Source organism: Canis lupus, chromosome 4 (assembly GCF_011100685.1).
Source record: "Canis lupus familiaris isolate Mischka breed German Shepherd chromosome 4, alternate assembly UU_Cfam_GSD_1.0, whole genome shotgun sequence".
NCBI lineage: Eukaryota > Metazoa > Chordata > Mammalia > Carnivora > Canidae > Canis > Canis lupus.
The window spans coordinates 12,819,562-12,842,567 of record NC_049225.1 but is presented as its reverse complement, the minus strand read 5'-3'; the positions used below and the strand labels follow the sequence as shown (position 1 = coordinate 12,842,567).

At 42.0% G+C, this 23,006-nt stretch overlaps 1 protein-coding gene and 1 long non-coding RNA gene across 16 annotated transcripts in view; both read left to right on the top strand.

Annotated features, from left to right (window-relative positions):
* The window catches only part of ANK3 (ankyrin 3), a 663,391-nt gene extending 656,893 nt beyond the window's left edge, over positions 1-6,498 (top strand). For all 15 annotated transcript variants that reach the window (XM_038533992.1, XM_038533998.1, XM_038533996.1 and 12 more), the window contains one exon: positions 5,073-6,498. The gene's annotated coding sequence lies outside the window, so the exon portion shown is untranslated. The remainder of the gene's footprint in view (positions 1-5,072) is intronic.
* A 9,620-nt stretch (positions 6,499-16,118) lies between these two features.
* Positions 16,119-23,006, top strand: LOC111095451. Its single transcript, XR_005357851.1, has 2 exons — positions 16,119-16,449; positions 22,743-23,006. It is a non-coding gene; the product is annotated as an uncharacterized LOC111095451 (long non-coding RNA).

Sequence of the window (23,006 nt, the reverse complement as noted above, 5' to 3'; positions counted from 1 at the left end):
GGGAGAGTTTAAGACATCAGGGTTGCTTGTATATAGGTGATCATTTAACAAAATCATAGACCCTAAGACCACAAAAACAAAATTAGGGATTGACGTAGCCTAGGTGATGACAAAGCTTCGTAGATGGTCAACACGTAGGACCCTGGACTTTTGTCGATGGTTAGAGAGAGAGCTCTGGGCTGGAGATCACAGTCATTTTTGGTATGTGGGGGAGAAGTGAAGTGGCCTGAATGGCCAGAACTGCCAGGGAGCTTACTACCTCTGTGAACTTTGCCAGGTTCTGGGCCTTAATTGCTTCACATCAACTGGGACCAGAATAACATACCTTGTAGAGTTGTTGGGAGAATTAACTGAGTTAGTACAAGTAAATCACTTTTAATAGCGGCAGGCAAACCCATAGTAAGCACTGGGCAGGTCCAGCTGTTAGTAGTGCTAAGACAGTTGGGAAGAGCACCCTGAAAAGCCTGGATCAGTGGCAGGTAGACGAAGATGTGAGGATGCCGGGATGGAACAGTGGGAGAGTTGGAACAGCCGCCTCACCAAAATTCTCTGAGAAACAAGGGATATCTGAAAGTATTCTGAAGTATAAACCAGCATACATGCAGAGAAATTCCAGGGGAAATTAGTAAGAGAGGCATTCTCATTCCTCTTTACTGAAGAAGACGGCAAAATCCCAGTGGTCATAGTTAAGGATACATCTGGATCTCACCCAGCAGGGTCTCCTGATCCTGCTTCCCAGAAGTTCGAGATGCAGCCTGAATTTCTTCACTCCTAAATATTTTCCTTAAATTTTTTCAAAGTAAATAGGTTTTTATGTAATTTAGTTTTTATTTTTCTTACCGTTGGAAAAAAAATTCCTAATTAACCAAAAGCCTTGGCTTTGAGGTAAAGAGCAAGGGTTCTAGAGTCAAGGTTTGACTTCTGTTTCTGGCCCTAATATGTACTAAGTGTGCAAACTCATGCTTCTTTTATAGCTCAAAACTGTTTCCTTACCCATAAAAATGGAAGATATAATAGTACCTTATTGTTATTAATGGTAAATGAACTAAGCCACTTTGCTACAGTGCCTGGCAGATAATAATAATAGCTGTACTATTGTATTATTTTATGAGTGCTATGTTTTTTACTACCAAAATTTAAATCAATATTTTTCCCATTTTTTTAACTGGCCCTATGACCTCAAGTATTTTTAAAATCACAAGTCACTAGAAAAAAACAAAACTCAAAAAAGTCCCACTTATTGGTAGTAGTTGAACAAATCAACATGACCTGGGAATTATTTTTAAGTTGCCCTGTAGTTTATTATATGAAGTAACTAGAATTAATGATTAGAAAAAAATGGTTTTTTTTTTTAATTTAAGGGTTTTATTTATTTATTCACGAGAGACAGAGAGAGAGAGAGGCAGGCAGAGACATAGGCAGAGGGAGAAGCAGGCTCCATGCAGGGAGCCCGATTTGGGACTCGATCTGGGGACCGTGGGATCACGCCCTGAGCCGAAGGCAGATGCTCAACCGCTGAGCCACCCAGGCCTCCTGAAAAAAATATTCTTAGCCCCATGACTTCTGTAACTAGAGAAACAATGGGAAGGGAAGAGAGATGGGAAGGAAGAGAAAGGAATAGAGTAACAAATCTACATTCTCCATTAGCTATAAGGAAGGCACGTCAGGTAAGGCTTTCTTTCCTAAAACTGGAACAAAGCGAAGTCTTTAAAGATGAGTAAGAGTTCACCTGCTGAGGCAGATCTCCTTAGGGAGAGCACAGTCTACATTTTCATGGAGATGACATTTGACACAAACTTGAAGGATGGAGAGGAGAGATATGGGTGAAGATTGGGCAGACAAGTATAGACGGATACAAAATCACCAGCAAAGAAAAGGAAGTTGGAAACCAATGTGTTGATGACTGGCACACAGTCTAGCTCCTTCTAGCGTGGTCTGTGGAGCATCGCCATCACCTGGAAGTCTTGTTAGACAATCAGCAACTCTGGCTTTACCCTGACCTTCTGAATCGGAATCCACATTTGAAGGTCCCTTAGGTGATACATGAGGACATTAAATTTTGAAAAGCAGTGTTTTAGAATAGATCACTGCTCTTAAACCTGGTTGAACATTCAAATCTAGAGAGTTTGTTCAATGTTTTTTGATGTTTGGCTCCATCCTAAGAAATTCTAAATAAATTGGCATGGTATGTGGCCTAGATACGGGTTTTTTTTTTAAGCCTCCTCAGATAATTCTAATATGCACCCATGTTTGAGAACCATTGGAAATTGTGAAATGAAGCTGTTCACTCAAGAGTCAGAGGTATTAAGCCTGATTGGGCTGAACTGCAGAGAGCTTCATGTATCCAGCTACAGATGGGTGATTTTTGGTTTTTAAGGTGGGCACACGAACTAAAAACCACTGGTATGTGGACCTATAAAGGAAACAGTAGTTCCAAACTCAAGCATACCCCTGACTTGAAAATGGATATGGAAAAACACATTCATCTATGAAATATAAACTGCCAGGAAAATCTACTGAATAGCTGTTTTCCTAATACCTGAAAAACGTTCCTTAAAAAAAAGAAAATTAGTGAAATGACTAAAAGGAATGTTTGTTTTTTCTGAGTTGGTTTCTACTACCTTTGTCTTTGAAAAGCATATGAAACGCAAAGATAGATTTCTAAATGCAGAGGCTTCTATCTCAGATGTATTACCTAAAAGGACTCAGATTCTTTCTGAAATGCCATCTTGATGGCTCCTGTCCTCACGCTTTTCCATCAGATGGCGCTCTCATTACGGTTTGTAAGATGTCAATATCTTACAATAGGCATACAGTCCCTTTCCCCAAGGCGCTGATGCTTTTTGTAGAATGGCCTACTTGGTATAGTCTTTTGTCCAATGAATGACCTTCCTGCCCCTGAGTGGTTAGGGCCAACACAGTCTGATTGGATTACCAAGAACAAGAGAGATTTACAACGGAAACTCACTCCCAATTTTTTTGTTTTAACTATCACCCAAATCCTACCTGAATATAAATGGGCATAATGAATAGTATTTTTAAAAATTATAGAAACATACTCAGTATTTCTATAAAAAATAACATTTGCTTGCACTAAGGTGATAAGAGAACTTGCTTCTTCTTGCAAGATGAACCTGGAAAGTTGGATTGGTTTTTGGAAGACAGGATGCAAAACAAAAAAAAAAGTTCAAATGGCTTGCAGTGATGATTGCATGTCTATATAAATTTCCTAAAAATTACCAAACTATATTCAAAATACATATATTGCATGGCATGTAAATTATATACCAATTAAGCTGCACAAAGTAAGGGTGGTTTCAACTAGGGAAAATTGCTGAGGACCCTCCCTAGGAAGACAGAGGGAGAACTCCAGGGTAACGTTATCATGGGGCCATCTAAGAACCCTGGTGCCCAGAAGATAAGGAGTAAGTGATAATAACAGAGGTGAGAAAATCCAGATCTTACTCAGATTTGCCCACTTTCTGGGACATGACCCATGAGTCACTTTCCTTCCCTACAGCCTCTGCAGAGTCATGGGAAGGGGGCCAATAATGAAATCACCCCAGAAGGAATTGACACATTGATGTTCTTGGCTCCAGGCATTAGTGACCTGGAGCATGGGAGTTAGTAGCACTTTTCATATGAGAAAGGAAGCAAGAACCTAGTCGAGCCGACAGAGGAAGTGCTGGACTAACATGTTTACATAAGCCAGAGTAGCCTAGGTGATCCATCTTAAGGAGAAAGAAACTTGTCTGGGTAAGTAAACCACCTCAAGGTCACTGAGGACACATGGGCCCACCAGAAGCACACTTCTGAAGGTGCCCCTGACCTGTAGAGATGGGCTTGCTTATCACCCAGTGAGCACGGTTGTTCCTAAAATCCATCTTGCCTTACTCAGGTTTGCTTTAGGGGCTAAGATTTGTTCTCAGGCTAGCATTCAAGTGTGTCACCTTTTCACACTGAAAGAGGAGGATGGACTGTACGTAGGAAAACTTTGTTTTGTGAGAAAAGAGTTCATAGCAAAAATTGTCGATTGATATTGACTGTTTTGACTGGTTATAAAACACTGATACTTTATGCAAGTGCTATCCAGTAAGACAAGATGTTCTCAGCTTCCATAAAGAAGCTCAAACATGGGACGCCTGGGTGTGTCAGAGGTTGAGCACCTGCCTTCGGCCCAGGGCGTGACCCCGGAGTCCCGGGATTGAGTCCCGCATCGGGCTCCTTGCATGAAGCCTGCTTCTCCCTGTGCCTGTGCCTGTGTCTCTGCTTCTCTCTCTGTGTGTCTCTCATGAATAAATACATAAAATCTAAAAAAAAAAAAAAAAAAAAAAAACAAGAAGCTCAAACATAATGAATCGATCTTGTGATGACTGATGTAGGGCAGGAGGAGGGAAATCTTCTTTGCAGCGGTGGAAGACAGCCTTTAACTTTAATTTGTGCATGGAAAAGGAGTTTCAGAGTAATGAAGTAATGATGCTGGTCTCCCTTTTTGAAAGATTAGTTGCACTTTGGGGAGCGAGCACTTATTATAAAACATAGGGACATTACTGAAATGCTCTGTCCTGACTCCATATCCCTGGCTCTCTGTGCCCCCGAGAACCCCAGGCCCCTCATATTTTGCTATTGATCGAAATCCCAGAGAGCACCTCTGTCAGCCTTCTCATCGTATAGATAAGACTATACAGCCCACCCCCCCCACCCCCCGCCCAAGAGGGCTGAAAGTGACTTTCCCAAGTACCTGAGTGACCTGATCGTTAGAGATGGAACCCTAGAAGGTCTTTGCCAACACAATCTCGAAAACCACAATTACAGCAAGCAGTGTGCTGGGGAGATCACAGGGTCACCTAGAAAAAGTCACTGCCCTCAAAGCTTTCGGGTACACCTTGGGGCTTTGTCCTAGCCGACTGCATTGGACAGAAGTATCATGTTAAACGACCCACTAGAAAGTAGAGGCCCTGTTCTCTCAGGCTTTTCTGTTGAATGGCAAGAAAGCCTTTAAATTCTTTAAAAAACAAAAAACAAAAAAATAGAAAAGCTAAACTCACTGCCTATTGTCTCTCTTTCCACAGGATCATGTGTTTTTACTGCCAGTATTGAGAAATTCATGGAAGATATGTCAGCAGGAAGTGAAAATTTACGGAGAAGGGTGTGTGCGTTTGCTGCTTCCACACATTAATGGCATGATTTTTTTTTTATGCAAAAAGAAAAAAAAAAAAGAAAACTACCCACATTTTAATTTAGCATGAGCCAATTTACAGAGCATGGAAATTCACTTTCATTCCCAGGATTGGCGCGTGTGCAATTAGCAATGCAGTGTATATACAAGAAGCCATGCTGTTAACAGTTTATCTTAAGTAATTTGGTGTCATTTACAAAAGGAAGAAATTCCTGCCGCCAGAAGGGACAGAAGATGGGATGATGAAATCACAGAGAAACACTAAAATTACTAACTCCACAACAGCTCGCCTTATTTTTCTTGGACCCAAACTGTCAGGGTATAAACACTATTTGTTTCTTTTTTAAAACATCTATAGTTTTGCTGTAAATAATAACACTGTATAAATTCTAACAGAAAAATAGAATAAATGTTGATAAGGCACTGCCTCTTAGAACACAAACAGAATATTGCAAATGCATTTAACATACAAGGGGTCTCAAGTGACTTCACCCTAGAAGAGGAGGGAGGGGTTCTGGGGAGGGGGGATCTTCACTGATTCTTGTATATTAGCAATTATAATGTTTGTATATGCAAAACTGCTAGCTTGATTTTAAAAAAAAAAAGAAAAACAAATCTTTAAAATCTGCTGCAAATTTAAATAATTCCCAAAATGAGGAATTCTGTAGTTCTGTGAAAAATTTTTTCTTCAGAATACTAATATTTTGATGCATGTGTATCACCTTATTTTGATTAAATCTTTTCCAATTTTGCAAACACTACAGTATACTGCAACACAGAAGATTTTATCTGTAAACACAAAGCCCTTCATCTAATATTTGTTGCTATTGCCAATTTTTCAATGAAATGACCTAAAAATGAAAAAAAAAATAACCTATACAGTAGTTGCTTTAGGGGGTGGGGGGTGCTGTTAGTGCTTAAAAGGGGGTAATGCTTGCCGCTTTAGAGGTGGATGGTGCTCATAAGAGGCCCCAGTCGGGGGTATTTAAAATGGACTGAACCGAAATTCTTAGCTAGTAGAATGGCAGCACGCTGTACAATTATTACTGTATCGTGTACTGGCTATAAGATGTAGACACCTTTGAATAAGCCAATCATTTGTAACCATTCTAGCAGTGTCATATTAGGTTAATAAGGCTGCTGTGTTTTAAAGGGCATTTTTATTTGGGTTTTGGTGAAATCCTTTAATTTGTTGATTATATTCACATAAAATCAGCATTCATTGACACATAGCTCTAATGACATATGTATGAAAAACCCATACACTGGATGACCTAGTCGATTATTTAAGCATAAAATAAATTGTGTTAAACTCTTCACCTGTCTGGGCTCAACAGTGTCCTTGTGTTCGCTGGCAAAGGGTACCTGTCTATAGACAGACTCCTGGGCATCTGGCCTCCCCTCTTCCCTCCCCAGTCCTGTTCCAGCCTCTGCCTCTGGGGTCACTAGCATCCCCAATGTTCAGTTCTGCCCCGCAGACTCCCAGCTTACGGGAATTCTGTGCATTTCATGGAGGAGCCAAGAATTAAAGATGAACTGACAAGGGATCTTTGCCCTCATGTGGTTTGTGCTGCCCCAAGAAAAGTGCGGAATTGAGGCTATTGCAACCACACATCCAGAGGTTGGACACAGCCACTTCCAGCAAGCATCCAGCCTGAAGTGCTTTTGCCCCTACACTACTCATTCGTTTGCAGTTGGTGTTCACTGTCACTGCTTATAAGTTGGAGATTTCACATGATAACCCAGATTTCTAACTTCCCCTAAAAACAAGATTTGGCAACAGTAGCCCCCATTTCCAGCCAGCAACAACCTGCTGGGGCCACGTGGTCCCTGCCCTCCAACAGGGTGCGTGGGGTCCAGTCACCATGGAAGCCAGCCACACCTCTTCCACCTGCTAGCCCTCATGAGCCTGGTAGGCACTAGAATTTGCCATCGACAACTACATGATAAATTCAACAGGGGCAGAGACCGTGGCTATTTTCATGTTCATTCTAGCCCGGAGCCTGGCACATAGTAATGGTGATACCAGCAATTGTTGCTGCTAAAATTGGAACCCTCCCTACGTGTCCGGCTGTGTAAGTGCATTGCATGGAGCAACTCAGTCCTCATAACCACCTTATGAGGTAGGTGCTGTCTTTGGTAGTAGTTGGCCCCATATCAATATCACACGGATGCTTGGAGCCATTGGACAGCGTCCCATAATTCCAGTTCATTAAAGATGAATGGGACACCGAGCTGGTTCAGTTGGTGGAGTATGTGACTGTTGATCTCAGGATTGTGAGTTCGAGCCCCCGTTGGGGGTAGACTTGACTTTAAAAAAAAAAAAAAGGTCGCTGAATCAGCTGAGTTGTTCCCAGAAAGGATTCGGTATCAGTGCAGAACACATGTACAGAGACTTTATTCTGCTGGAATAATGGGGCTAGACTATATTTGCATGAGATCCTAAACAAATGGAAAGTGCCTCTATACCTACACCAAAATCATCTTGATGAGCAAACTCCAACCCCTGAAAGATTAAAAAAAAAAAAAAAGTTCCCCAAAAGCTTCTCTTTGTAAAATTTGGGGTCAGAATTCAGCTATTCTAACTTCCTGTCTGAGAGTTAAGGATTTCTCACTTGCAGTCCTTGACAGGTGTTTATCCTGAATTAGAAACTCCTTATATTTACCTGGGTATTAAATAATTGTTATATTACGCTTATATAGCTAAAAATTTGCAGTTCAAGAATAAATTCATAAATTTACTCACAAGTATTCAAAATGGGAAAACATTTTACTTGCATTTATATGTGTGTATGTACATATTTATATATGTGTGCATAGATTGAATAAGGGCATACATTATATATTCCTAATAGTCTTTCGCCTGCTGGCTTATAAAAATGTATTTAAGCTTTTCCTTGATTGAAATTGCTGTTAAAAAAAAAACTGTAATTGATAGATTTCTGATGTTTGCTCTGTTTTTCATTTTATATTTTTAGCAATTCCTGAGTTTGTCAAATTGAAATGTATCATCACTATTGTATTGCCAAATTATGGCAATATACCATGCAGGGTTATGTCACCATTTCTATGAGGGATCCACTTCACTGAGCACATAAGCATATGTGTTTCTCCAGGGCAAATAAAAAATTGTTTGTTTCCTTTATTATTATGAGCATCAGGTCATATTTGGCTGTGCAGCAGGACTATGTGGTAAGCCCAGAAATAGAAATCATAGGAATGAAAATTCATTCCTTGAGTATCTGAAGAAACCAGCATCCAAAAGCTAACTTCCTATCTGGGTAAGTCTTACTGGTTTTAGTTTGTTAAGGCGGCCCTAACATAATAAAAGGTGTGTATGGCACTGCTTCTCTTTCATGAAGTCATGACCAAATAATCCATAAGCAAATATTTCTAACATTGAACTAGGAGCCAAACTTCTCAAGAGTTCTTTTAGTAATGGAGACAAGAAGAAATGGTGTGATTTACCGATGTGGTCACTTGGCTAACAGTGTACCCACACCAAATAAAGGACAGAACAGACTCAGAGGAGCACCCTTAGTAATCAGTCCAATCGTTTTTACTTCTTTAGTAGAATTAAATGCAGACATCTCAAAATAGGGCAAAATGAGATTTTCCACTCTATCTGCTACACTCGGTTACTTAAAGCTGTGAGTAGTAGTTACAATGATGTGAACCCGCGGTGAAGAAATTTTATTCTGTATCCCACAGGGCTTCCTGAGTTAAGGAATAATTACCCCAAGGGTTATGTTTTCAACAGGATATCCAGGGTGTCCTCATCAATTCCAAAGTAGCCCCAGAGCAAAATAGTGAGGGACATGCTCAGAGGATTCTAAAGGCAGTGGGAACCATGAGGCTGCAGGAGGCACCCAGGAAGCAAAATCTGCCAGAACTTTTTGTCCAAGACCCCCTCAGAACTTCTTGTGGATATCCCAGGAAAAAAGTGCTCTCTCTGCCTCTTTTCCCCTCATGTCCTTAATTGCCACTTCTCTTCTGACACCTAAGTCAAGCAGCAGCATAACTCTGGGAGCTGGGAAAGAATAGTGATTTACCAGATTTTTAAAAGAGTCCCCGCATGTGAGGCACACCACCAGGTCCTCATGCTAGACTGTGCACCTGCTGAAAGCAGGGGCCTTGTTTTGTTCTCTGCTGTGCCCACAGCACCTAGAATCCTGCTTGACACCTCATAAGGAGGTGCACATGTTTGTTGAGTGCCCGGATGAATCAACCAATTAAACATAGAGGTCACAGGACAGTAAACAGGGACTGCTATTCCATGCACTGTCTTCACACTCTTTTCTATACAGGTTCAACCAAGTTGGAAATCAAAGGAAAGTACAGCTTTCGATTCTAATGGTTTCATTCACCAAGGACTAACCTGCTCTCTCCAGTTGCACAAAGCCCTTGTCAGCCACAAAGTCTTAAGTAATTAGATTTGAGTATACCACTGCCTCATGCATAAATAGCACACTAGTCACACTGCTGACCGATGCATCCTTCCCATGGCCGCAGCTATAAGTGAACAGGCCACGGGAAAACCTGGCAAGAGTGTGCGGACAACCCATCATGAGCCTTCATCTCTGTGAAAGTCAGCTTGGTCTCCTCTCTTTCAGACATGATAGATGTTTTGAAAAAGTCTAGCTACCTCAAGATTCCCACCTCCCTGTTGTTGCATTTGCTGGGTTGGTAAAGGACTAGAAGGTCCAGAAATTATACCCTAGAAATCCTGGGGCCATATCCACCCTGCAGAGCGATTTTGTTTGGATCATATGAAATTTAAGAAGAAAAAAAAATGACCAACATTTCTTAAAAATCAGGAAAGTTCAGGGGCACCTAGGTGGCTCAATTGGGTAAACATCTGACTCTTGATGTCAGCTCAGGTCATAATCTCTAGGTCATAGGATCAAGCCCCATGTCGGGCTCCATGCTCTGCTGAAGTCGGCTTGGGATTCTCTCCATGCCCCTCCCCCATGCTCATACACTTGCCCTCTCTCTCTCAAAATAAATAAAATATATATTTTTTAAATCAGGGGATTTTAAATGAAAAAAAATGGGTTGTGAGTTCTCTTTAAAATCTGAAGAAGTGATAGTGCTATTTCTGAAATTCCTTAACCACCTAGAGCAAAATTGTATGTGCTACCTTTGGACAAGCATGTGTTTTACACACGCTCACCATGGCCCTTCCATGTCCTCCTGCCTCTAAACCCAAACTACTTTATTCTTGTCTATTCAGTCTCTGGTCTGACTGGAGAAGGCAAATTGATGTGATCCTGCTGAAATTCCCCCCCCCCCTTTTTTTTGGCAAACCAAACATCTACCTCATTTTCATCCTCTCATATCTAGTAGAAAAATGGAATAAGGGAGTGAGGAACTGAGAAGGGAAATATGGATCATGTTCTCTAAACCCACCCTCCCGCCCCCTTACCGTCCCCCCCACCCCCCAACCTCTTCCCATCCCCCCTCCCCCCCTCATTTGGCAACAGGTAGTCAGGGCCTGCCACTTTACAGGGGCTCTCCTGGGTGCCGGACACAGCAGTTCCCTGTCCCTGCTTTCAAAGTGAGGAGCACACAGACAGCCTCTGTATGAAATCTAAATATAGGCCCCCTCAGGAAAAAAGCCCTATAATGGCTTGTGGAAACAAAACAAGTGCATGTCACTGTAGTAGCATGGGCTGGAGAACAAGGGAAGGCCACGCAGAGGAAAAGAAGCAGCCATGTGGCTGCTGAGCGTGGCCGTGGCGCTGTCGTATCATACCTGCTAGTCATAATCAAATGAGACTCAAGGGCTGATTAAAGTAGCAATTCAATAGAAAACTTTAAAAACATCTCTAAGTTGTTTGATCAGCTCTACAAGAGACTACAAGCCCATCTCACTTCCAAAGATTCTAGATTTAGGTGAAACCAGTTGAAACTTCAAATTCATGCCCAATGTTTTTCAACTTCCATATATGAAGTTCTTCATAGTTCAGACCTCTTCACAAAGCCTCCCCTGCTGATGCCAACACACACTGGCAACTTGGGTAAACTACATGGGGGTCCCATGATTCAGTACTCAAGTCTCCAACCTTGACAGTCTCTCTGAATGTCTTGCTCTTCAAGAACAAAGACTGTTTTCCACAGTCCCAAGAGCAGAACTGGGCACGCAGAAAGCATGGAATACTCAGTTTTGCATGTCAAATTATTTGCTCATTCTCTCTCTCGCCAGACTCCAGCTCTGCTGCAGTACATACTGATGGCTCGGTATGGGTGCACACCTCACCCGCTGGGAGTCAGTGCTTGGGTACAGTAAAGAGCAGAGGTAGAGCTACCTCACAGCTCGGCTCACTAACACCATAGAATGGTCAGTGTGTCTTATCTGCATAAACCCTAAAGGAAGAAATAAATAAAGGAAATAAATAAAGAATAAGTAAATATCTAAGAAAAAGCCTGTTGAATGTTAACCTTGAATGGTCAAGGCCATGTAGGTAGTTAGGTAGATGATGGATGGATGGACGGACGGATGGATGGATGGAGTGGTGATAGTTGAACCATGGCAAGCTTTAGAATAACTGTCCTGCTTCTGGCTATGATAAAACTTCGAATACTCAAGTTCCATAGGCCAAAGTGCTCATACTCTCAAATCTATTGGCACTGGGCAGGTCATCTAAATTAGGCCAAGAGGTTGCGGTAGACTGTTATACATAAGTTATTGTCTGCCATGCAACTTGCTTTGGCCAATGAAAGGAGAGCAGATGCTCTGAGAGCTAGTGCATTTTTCTTCATGCTCCTTCCTCCTGCTCCAATACCAGAGATGCTGCCCAAAGAGACCACTTCCTGCCCTGGTGCTGGAGAGAAGGTGATGCAAAGCAGAGACAAGGTCACCCCACAGTGGACATGCAGTGTGAGCAAGAATAAACCTTTCTAGTAAGCGGCTGAGATTTGTCAGTCATCTGTTACTACAGCATAACCTGTGATTAATACACAAATCAGGGAGAAGACATTAATGGGAGTTGGGTACTGGGTAAGCATATCCCCCTTCTAAGTTTTTTAAATGTTGGCAATTAATTTTATTTTTTCCTAATAATACTGTGTAGGTCAAACCAAACATATCCGTGAGCCCCCAGCCTTCAACCTCTACCACTGGCTGTCGGCATCTGTAGAACACACATGTACCTGGATCGCATATATAAATTTACTGATGCATGATTTTTAATTACATACTATAGAGTTTCTGTACATAAGCAAATAGTTTAATTCCTGAGTCAGCCTGAAGGACTCCCTAACACCTCGCCTCCCTGCAGCTCAGGTGTGCTGTAAGGACCCGTTCAAATGCTAACACTCTCATGAAGGGTCTATAGGACTGACTTGGCATTTTACCTTTCGTTTTTATCACTTATTAGTGAAGACTTGATCTTTCCTGGGCCTGAGATGGCTCCTGCCTCCCTCTACAGCCACACCCCATCCATCTCAGCCTTTTCTCTCAGGACCCTGCCGACCAGTGAGAAAGTACAGTCTTCGTCCGAGAATTCTCTGTGGCCTGCCCAGTGAGATAAGAAACCAGATCCAGAATGTAAACCAACTGTGTTACTAAGCTTTACTTCAGTTGACTTTTTTTTTTTTTAAACATCTAGTGAGGCTTTTTTGAGAAGGAAGTGGTGCACAGATTTACAATCTGGTGTAAGTTCCTTGTCGCAGATTGATGCTCTGCGTAGCACAGCTCTGGCAACACTAGCTTGCTTTTCTGTTCCTCAAAAGTGCCAAGTTCCTCCTCATCTCCTTCACATCTCATCTGTCCTGTGCCAGGGAACGTCTCATTTCAATACCCAAATGTCCCCTCCTCAGGCCTTCCCGGCACCCTGCTCTGACGCCCTGTTACTCTTTACACCACCATATATATTCTCTCCATAGCATTGCCACTCTAATCACCCTTTCATTTGTATACTTGTTCCTTGTCCTTGTCCATTGCCATCTCCAAAGCATCCAGTGCAAGCCTCCCACTAGCTTGCACTCAAATGTTTGTTGAATAGGTAAACGAGGGACTGGACGAGTGACAGAGGGAAGCACAAACAAGAGTGGCTTAGGACACATTCCATAAATACCTGTATGTGACAAGGAAACATAGTAACCCCTGCTGTGACTCGTTGTGAAAGATCAGAAAGACTTTGGCTTGCCTTTGAGGGTTGCTGTGCTTCCACACCCAGTGAAGACTTGCCGAGAAGAGTTTTATAACTCCGCTCGCCTTCCACAACATTTTATGAGACCTTTGTTACAGACTGCCAGGTACCAGCATGGTGTTTTTCCATCGTGTGCTGCAGACACGTGATGGGATGTTGTTAAAGACATCTGGTATGTGTCACAGCACCAGATCTTCAAATGACTCTTTGAATTACCCAAGCACAGCACAGCCCCTGTTAAACTGGTACTAGACAAATGAGCCATCTTCCTGGATGAAACAAAAGTCTTGCTGGCAGGACAATGACAGAAAAGAACTGCTCAGACAGCCTGAGGGACTACATTGTATAATGGCTACACTCTCCCTCTCCTGGTGGGGCCGACCTATAACTGGAATCTAAACTTTCTTTTGGCTTCACAAGGTTAAAAAAGTCAGATGCTACACAGTCTGATGCAAGCCATTAGAAGTGATAGGGCCTGTAGAAAACCCAAGAGCACAGGCCCCAACTAAAACCCTGAGAGTGAGTTCTAACAAAATATTACAACACAGGAATGCAGGCCCAGAACTGTCAGCACTTCTGGTTTTTCCAAGAGAAGCTGGAAATCTAAACGAGAAGATGGAAGTGGGATATGCATTTATAGGAGTATAAGTGTCCATCGGATTCAACTCAAATGCTATTTTTCTAGCCCATGCTATGTCCAAGTCACTGTCCTAGATATCTTTATATAAGCTCAATATAGCTATTTATCAAAAATAAAGAACAAAAACTGAAATCCACAGACTCAAAAAACTTTAACCTTCTCAGAAAAGCAAGATATGTTTTTAACTAGAACAGAAGACAATGTAGGTGGGATCCCTGGGTGGCGCAGCAGTTTGGCGCCTGCCTTTGGCCCAGGGCGCGATCCTGGAGACCCGGGATCGAATCCCACGTCGGGCTCCCGGTGCATGGAGCCTGCTTCTCCCTCGGCCTATGTCTCTGCCTCTCTCTCTCTCTCTCTCTCTGTGACTATCATAAATAAATAAAAATTGAAAAAAAATATTTAAAAAAAAAGAAGACAATGTAGGGAGTGCTATGTATTAACTAAGTAAATGTGTGTACAGCATATTTCTGGTCCTGACACAGAGTAAACGCTGTGTGCGTTGGCTCTGATAATGATTGTTATGAGTGCTAATGGTATCATTACATTATCCTGACAACCACGATTGCAGGATTACCCTTGATAAAGTGGACTGAGAAGCCGGGCAGAGACTCTTAAATGTGTCAGGTGCTCAGTAAACACCAGCTGAATGGGAGCACCTGAGTGGCTCAGTTGGTAGAGCAGCAGTCTTTGGCACAGGTCATGATCTTAGGGTCATGGGCTCGAGCCCCACATCAGGTTCCCTGATCAGCAGAGAGCCTGTTTCTCCCTCTCCCACTCCCCTGGCTTGTACTCTCTCCCCCTGTCAAATAAATAAAATATTAAAAAGAAAAAAAACACCAGCTGAATGAAGGACTGCTTAGCAAAGGAGCTGGGACTTGAGAAATGAGAATTTCAACATGTCAAGAAAGGAGGTCCAGGTGAAAGGAACACAGAGGCTAGAAGGATAAGCAAATCCCCGAAGCATGAGCAAAGTTTGTGTGGGTCAGAACTTCAGGAGAAAAAATAGGAGTTGAGGGCGGAAGGTGCTACTCACCAGGAGAGCCCCGCAGACTCCCTGTGGATCACAACAGGCTCTGGAAGTCACTGTGAAGCCTGCTGAGCAGCGTAAATGACAACTCAGCCAATAGAGACTAGTTCTCAAGAGCAGCCCCAAATTTTAGATATTTTTAGGATATGGAGAATGGATTCATGGGCTTGCATGCTTTCATATAAATGATATCATGTTGTACTAGTTATATGGCCTCGGGAAAGTTACTTAATCTTTATATTTCCTCATCTGGAAAATGGGGCTGATAGTTTTATCAGCCACAAAGAGTGGAAAGGAGATCATCCAAGTAAAGCACTTCAAAAAGCACCTAACAGAGAGGAAAGCCCTCCATAAACATTACTAACTTTTTATTATTTGTGAGGGTATATTATGCTGAGAGGATAAAGAGAGAAAAGTGCTTTGCTTGGGCCTCTGTGGTTTGTGAGTCGTGGTGTAAGTGCTCCGTGCCTATGCTCCAGAGACCAGGAGATGGACACCCACCCTGGGACTCTGCAGGCCCACCCCCATCACCCTCCAAGGCTCCAGCAGCCCCCTCTCTCCCCAACCCTGCCCCTGGACAGTTAGGCCTCCATCCCCAACCCAGAGACAGAAAGTGAGCCTCCTGCCAGGAAACCTCTCCCCTCTGTCTCCACCTGCTGCCCCGCCCCTCTGCTCAATCACTAACTCCCTCTCCAAGGGGGGAAGGTCCCCTCTTGACACAGTTGTCTCTAATTTCGTTCTTGTTTCTCTAAATCCACTTCCTCTGCTCCACGAGAAAAGAGAAGTACTTTTTTATGTTGTTCACAGAAGCATAAAATGTGTTTCTGGGCTGAGGAGTAGAGGTCAAGTTATGAAAAACTTGTGTCCAGAACCTGGTTTTGTTTTGTTTTGTTTTGTTTTTTTATGACTCAGGCCCACAGTTATACTAACAGATTAAAATTAAAAGATTTTGATTCTCGGATTTATTGACCTCTCCATCATCCAAAATAATACTAAAATTCAAAGCTTACCAAGTCATAAATGAAAGTGAATGCCCTGAAAAAATCAAATAGGATATTGGAAGGGCGAGCTGTCTGTTCCGTGTACAGGCTGGGCAGTGGTCCAAACGAGGAACTACTGAGCTACAGGAAAGACTGTGCCGCATCCAAGATTGGTGATGCCAGCAGCACAGCCAGGGCCGCAGTCAGGACTGGCAAGGGGTTTCTCATGAGGACGCAGGGAAGCTTTTGAAAGCAGTCATCCAGAGGCAAAGATGAGTTTGGCAACCAGGCAGTGGGGATAGGAAGTGAGTCAGGCAATGGGATTCAGGATTGCTATCAAATGCTTTCCCTGTTGCTTGCGTCTATTTCTATTTTACCACCTTCAAATGTGGCAGCTTTCATTCCAGGGACATCAGAAAGCACCACTTGCCTCAGACACCTCTCCTTCACAAAGCACCTCGACAACAAAGGTGGGTTTTAATGGTTCTGCTATTAATAGTGAACGGTGGCTCTGATTCATCAGAAATCATTTAAAGTCGATTTGCTTTTCACAGGTGTCTATTATTTTGGCTAAAAGACTAGGCACTCAATTTCTGTGCTTTGTTGCTTTTATTTCTTTGCTATTATGTCATCAATGGGAACAGGAAGGAACATTAGGCTCCAAAGACTTATTTTCTCCTGATTTCTCTAACTTTCCAAGTGCTGCAAATTTTCCTTATTTTGGGGGGTTAAGTCTGTTTAAAAACAACAGAGTGAGAAAATAAAAATACTGGTTAAAGGGAACTTGTCCTGTTGCCATAAAAGTCTCCTGCACAGGGGAGGAAACCATCAACAAAATGGAAAAGCAATCTACAAAAGCGCCTGAGTGGCTTAGTCAGTTAAGCACCCAACTCTTGATTTTGGCTCAGGTCAAGATCTCAGGGCCTCAGGCTCTGTGCTGAGTGTGGACCCTGCTTAAGATTCTCTCTCTCTCTCTCTTTCTGCCTCTGCCCCTCCTCCTGATTATGTATACTCTCTCTCTTGAAATAAATAAATATAAGCTTAAAAAAAGCAACCTACCAAATGGAAGAAAATATTTGTAAATCATATATCTGATAAGGAGTTAATCTCCAAACTATATAAAGAACTTATGCTACTCAAAGGCAAAAAAAAAAACAACAAAAAAAAAAAAAAAAAAAAAAAAAAACCTCCCCAAATAATACAATTTAAAAATGGGCAAAGAATCTGAGTAGAGGGCAACCTTGGTGGCCCAGCGGTTTAACACTGCCTTCCGCCTGGAATGTGATCCTGGAGACCCAGGATCGAGTCCCACATCAGGCTCCCTGCATGGGGAACCTGTATCTCTGCCTCTCTCTCTCTCTCTGTGTCTCTCATGAATAAATAAATAAAATCTTTAAAAAAAAAAAAAAAGAATCTGAGTAGACAATTTTCCAAAGAAGACATACAGATGGGCAAACAAGTATGTGAAAAGGTGCTTAACATCACTCATCATGAGGGAAATGCAAATAAAAGCCAATGCAGTATCACCTCACATCTCTCGCGATGCTTATTATAGAAAAGACAAGAAGTAACAAATGTTAGCAAGATGTAGAGAAAAGGGAACCCTCGTATACTATTGGTAGGAATGTAAATTGGTTGCAACCACTATAGAAAATGATATGGAGGTTCCTCAAAAAATTAGAGATAGAATAGCCATGTGATCCAGCAATTACAGTCTTGGGTTTTTATCTGAAGGAAAGGAAAATGCTAACTCAAAAAGGTACATGCATTCCCATGTTCATCACAGCAGCATTCACGATAGCCAAGATGTGACATTAACCTAAGTATCCATCGGTGGAGAATGGAAAAAGAAAATGTGGCATACATATAAAATGGAATATTTTTCATAAAAATAAAGGGAAATCTTGCCTTTTGCAACAACATGGATGTAATGCTTAAAGGCATTACACTAAATGAAATAAGTCAGACAGAGACAACTTCCATATAATCTCACTTATATGTGGAATGTGACCAAAAACCAAACTCACAGAGAACAGATTGGTGGTTGCCAAAGGTAGGGGATGGGCAAAATGGGTGAAGACGGTCAAAATGTTCCAACTTCCAGTTATAAAATAAATAATTCCAATTATAAAGTACAGCATGGTAACTATACTTAATAATACTGAACTGTATATTTGGAAGTTGCTAAGAGAGTAGATCTTAGAAGTTCTCATTGCAAGAAATGTGGTGGTAGAGGTTAACTGGACTTACTGTGATCATTTTGCAATAAATACAAATATCTGTTGTACATCGGAAGCTATTATGTTATATGTCAACTATATCTCAATTTTTAAAAATCTGAATACATCAAGCAAGTAAAGTCAATATGGAGAAATAGAATAGTCCTAGGCTTCTCAGCACGACATATTTGGGTTCCTGACTCTGTGATCCTGGGCATATTATCTTTCCATATGTACATGGAATACTAACCCTACCTTGCAAGGATATTTGGGGATTCAAGATAACATGTGTAAAAGTTCTTGTCCAGTAATGGTATTATTTTAATCACAGACAGAATTTGACCAGGAATTAAATGATCATGGCCCTGATGGTGTCAGTTTGGACACCGTGCAGACAGCAAATGAATCATTTTAAAGGTTCCTTGTGCTGAGTCAGGAATGCAGCATGGCTGGATAGTAACAAATGGAAGGGATATGTGAGAGGCTGGGAACAAGTGGATTGCAAGTCAAAAACCTTCTTTATCTTTAGATATGCCCTATTAGAACTATTCTGAAAACTCTTTGTACTAAAGACATATATTGCACATTGTTTGAGATAAATTAAAAATGTTTTTAAAAGAGAGAGAGAGAAAGGTCTTTTCATTCTTGACAAATGAAACTAAAAATGTCTACCTTTACCTCCTCCCCCAAAGGGAAGAAAAAAGAAACTTGCTTTTGTCTTAGAAAATACATAAGGCTTAAGATAACTTATTATTAAGTACGTTGTCTTGACTTCCAAAAATGAGCTCCGTGGGCCGGCATTAAATCAGAAGTATGCCTATTGCCTGCACTGTAGGGGAAATGATGGCTTTAAGTATATTTGTATCCCTTTATTTGTCTTAAATCCTAAACATCCTGTTGTCATGGAAATGCATTCCCCGAGCATCATATATGAGGGGTGTTTGTATTCCGTGTAAAGAGATTTCCAGTATTTGTCACATTTGCCAATCCCATCTAGAAGAAAGCTGATGATCCAGGATTCACATATGATATATGATATCTGAAGCATTCAGCATGATTAATCCATGAACTTGAGCTGAAATGGAGTTTAAAGGAGGCATGGTTAGCTCCAGAATGGAGCTCCAGAAGGAGGAGGAGGAGAAGAAAGATAAGAATAAAACCAGCAGGTGAGGGGGACTGGAGTAAGAAGTGCCACAGATAAGACTGCATATTTCTTCTCTGTACTTTTGCAATGTTGATAACCAGTCAGGGTCCTTGGTTAGAAACAAAGGAATCCACCTGACTAACTTGACAAAAAAAAAAAAAAAAAAAAAAAAAAATTTACTGAAAGAATGTCAAGCAGCTCACAGAATCATGGAAAAGGTTAAAGTTTTTGAAAAACAGGCACAAAGCAAGAGAAACTGGGAGGCTGGAATTGGAGCCAGAGTTATGTCACAAGAGAAGCTTGGCTACGGAGACCTTGCAAATGCCAGCAACACTCAATGCCACCACTGTGCTCACTTTGTTGCAACACTCACTCTAGACGCAAAATTCCGGGTGGGATGGTCTGATGGGCCAAGCTGGGCTGTGTCCTAGTGGCCAGAGGCCAAGAGGATGCAGCCTTTTCAACTTCCACAGTTGCAGATAGGAACCCCTACCTCCTACCAGACTCATCAAACAGAAGGAGACTTAAATGTTGGGCAGCCCTCACGAAAGTACAAAGTTTTCCCACAGAAAATGTCATTTTGCCTTTATGGTTTATATACTCTTCCTACCTTCAGAGAAGACTTAAAGAGGCTAACAGTTAAAGGTACAGATTCAGTGGATCTATGAAAATAAAGGAAAGGTATTCAGAAACCCTGGAACAATGCTAGAAAGCCCTTAGCAGATTGGGGCAGGGGGATGCTAGAAGAAGTAAGAAAAAAAAATGTATCCTATTATTTCTGTCACATTTTTCCTTCGCATTCTTCTTGCTGTGTTTTTCTCTCTCCCTCCCTCAATGAATTTTCTTTCATTCCCTGTAGTTTTGAAAAGGTATAAAAAGATATTCCCAGGGCAGCCCGGGTAGCTCAGCGGTTTAGTGCTGCCTTCGGCCCAGAGCATGATCCTGGAGACACGGGATCGAGTCCCACGTCGGGCTCCCTGCATGGAGCCTGCTTCTCCCTCTGCCTGTGTCTCTGCCTCTCTCTCTCTCTGCCTCTCGTGAATAAATAAATAAAATCTTAAAAAAAAAAAAAAGTTGAGATGCTGTATTCATCCATCCACTCATTTATTTATTTATTCATTGAGCACTTACTTCATGATAAGCCTAGTGAATAAGACACAAGGTTTCTACCCTCAAGAAGCTGATATACTTATAGGTTATTTAAGGTTTGGATAGAAACTCAAATGCCTTCAGTGACCCGAACAGACAAAGCATGAAGCAGCTGTTTTTGTGTCAGTATTGAGTGGGGAAGACACTCTGTGCAAGTCCTACCCAAAGAGGTTAAGTCTGTTTAAAAAAAAAAAAAAAAAAAAAAAAAAAACAAGAGGGGTGCCTGAGTGGCTCATTGTTTACGCATATGATTTTGGCTCAGGTCATGGTCCTGGGGTCCTGGGATCGAGTCCCACGTTGGGCTCTGTGCTAAGTGGAGAGTCTGTTTGTCCCTCTCCCTCTCCTTCTCTCCCTGCTCATTCTCTGTCTCTCTCTTAAAGAAATAAAAATCTTTTAAAAATAAATAAAAAGAAAAAAAGGCATATGTGTAAATAAGTATTTAAAATACAGAATACTGGGACACCTGGGTGGCTCACCGGTTGAGCATCTGCCTTTGGCTCAGGGCGTGATCCTGGGGTCCCAGGGTTCAGGTCCCACATCGGGCTCCCTGCATGGACCCTGCTTCTCCCTCCGCCTGTGTCTCTGCCTCTCTCTCTGTGTCTCTCATAAATAAATAAATAAAATCTTAAAAAATAAAATAAAATACAGAATATTGAATGTAATAAAATACAGAATACTGAATGTAATAATGTACAAATTAATACAGAAAAGAATGAAATTTGTTCAACGTGGGGTGCCAGGGTGTTAATGTTTCCAAGAGAACATGATCCCTAGAGAGGGTTTGCAAGACCAAAAGACGACTCCCAGGCAGATGAGTGGGAGGACAGCTAAGGGAAAGTGAGCATCCTGGGTAAAAGTTGTAGGATTGAAACTTTCAGTGTACGGTGGGATCTAGAAGATGTTCAGAGCAATGGAAACCCAGAGAGAAGCAAGGAAGAAACGGGACTAGAGAGAGGGTCTAGGACAATGAGTGGAACCCCTATTATGACCACTTCTAGGCAAATGGGGAACAGCTGATGATTCCAAACAGGGAACTGAGAGGATCTGGAAGCATTTGGGTACATAGATTTGAGAAGCATAAAACTGCAAGTGAAGAGAGTTGCTACAAGGGATGGTTGCATCACAGGTGATAGATGATGAGGCCCTAAGTGAAGTGGCCACAGAGATAGACACTCCTTCTAAGGACAATCAAGGAAGTAAGGTGGAGAAAACTTAGTGGTTTAGTAAATCTATGAGCTGGGGCACCTGGGTAGCCTGGTCAGTTAAGCGTCTGATTCTTGGTTTCAGCTCAGGTCATTACATCAGGGCCATGAGATCGAGCCCCAGGTCAGGCTCTGTGTTCAGCAGGAAGTCTGCTTGAGATTTTCTCTCTTTCTCCTTCTGGCTTGAGATTTTCTCTTTCTCCCTCTGTCCCTTCCCCTGCTCACACATCTCTCTCTCGCTCTCTTTCTCTCTCAACCCTTCTCTCTCTCTCCCTCTCATTCACAATAAATAAATAAATAAATCTTTAAGAAAAAAATCTGTGAGTTACCTAGTGTTAAATGCTTTGCCACTGAAAGAGATCTGTAGGATCGGGAGGTAGAAACACAACAAGGAAACCACAGTGTCATGAAAGTCAACAGAGGAGACCATTTTAAATTGCCGTGAATGTCCCCAGTGTGAAATGTTATGGAAGAGTCAAGTTAACTTAGAGGCAGAAACATGTCTGTGTGACATTTGTAAGGCTTTCAGACATTTTGGTAAAAGTAATAGAAGCAAATTTAATGAATGGTTACCCTAAAACAGAGGAATGTATCTCAGAAGAGGGCAGGTTAATAGAGGCCACAATGAAGAGGACCACTGGCCCCACATGGTAGACACAGAAAGGGAGAGACGAGAAGTAACCTGATAATTCCTGTTTTACACCCAGATATACATTCCCCCTCCTTCTAGAGACGGCATCTTGATTTCCCTTTAGGGAACTAATCTTCCATCCCCCAGATTTGACTTGGTTGGGGATGTGACCACCATATAGACACGAGACCCAGGCCTGGTCAGAGGATTCCATTCCCTTGGCCACAACAATGGATTCAATGATGAGCCCATAACCCGAACCAGATCATGAACACAAAATCCTCTGTTTGTTTTTCATATATTTGGTTTGGGTTGGTTTAGTTTGGTTTGGTTTAGTGTGAGCTGGCTTTCAGGGTTTTGTTGTTGGGGAGGGGCAGGTTGTGGAGCTTTGTTTTTGGTTTTGTTTTGTTTTTTTTAGATCTTTTGGTTTTTTCCCTCTGGAATCACTAAGCTTGTAGGAAACAGCCCTGGAGACGCTGGAGGCCACCAGCTGCAGAAGCGTAGCCTCGGAACAAGGCCAGCCCAGAGGAAAGCGGCACGGAGAGATGAAGAGGAAGGCGGAGGAGGAGAGACGGGGAAAGAGACGAGGTTGTCCTGGCATCACTCGTGCACCTGAAGCCAGCCACACTCACACACTTTTCAATAAAATGGGCCGGTAGATCCTCTTTATTTATTTATTATA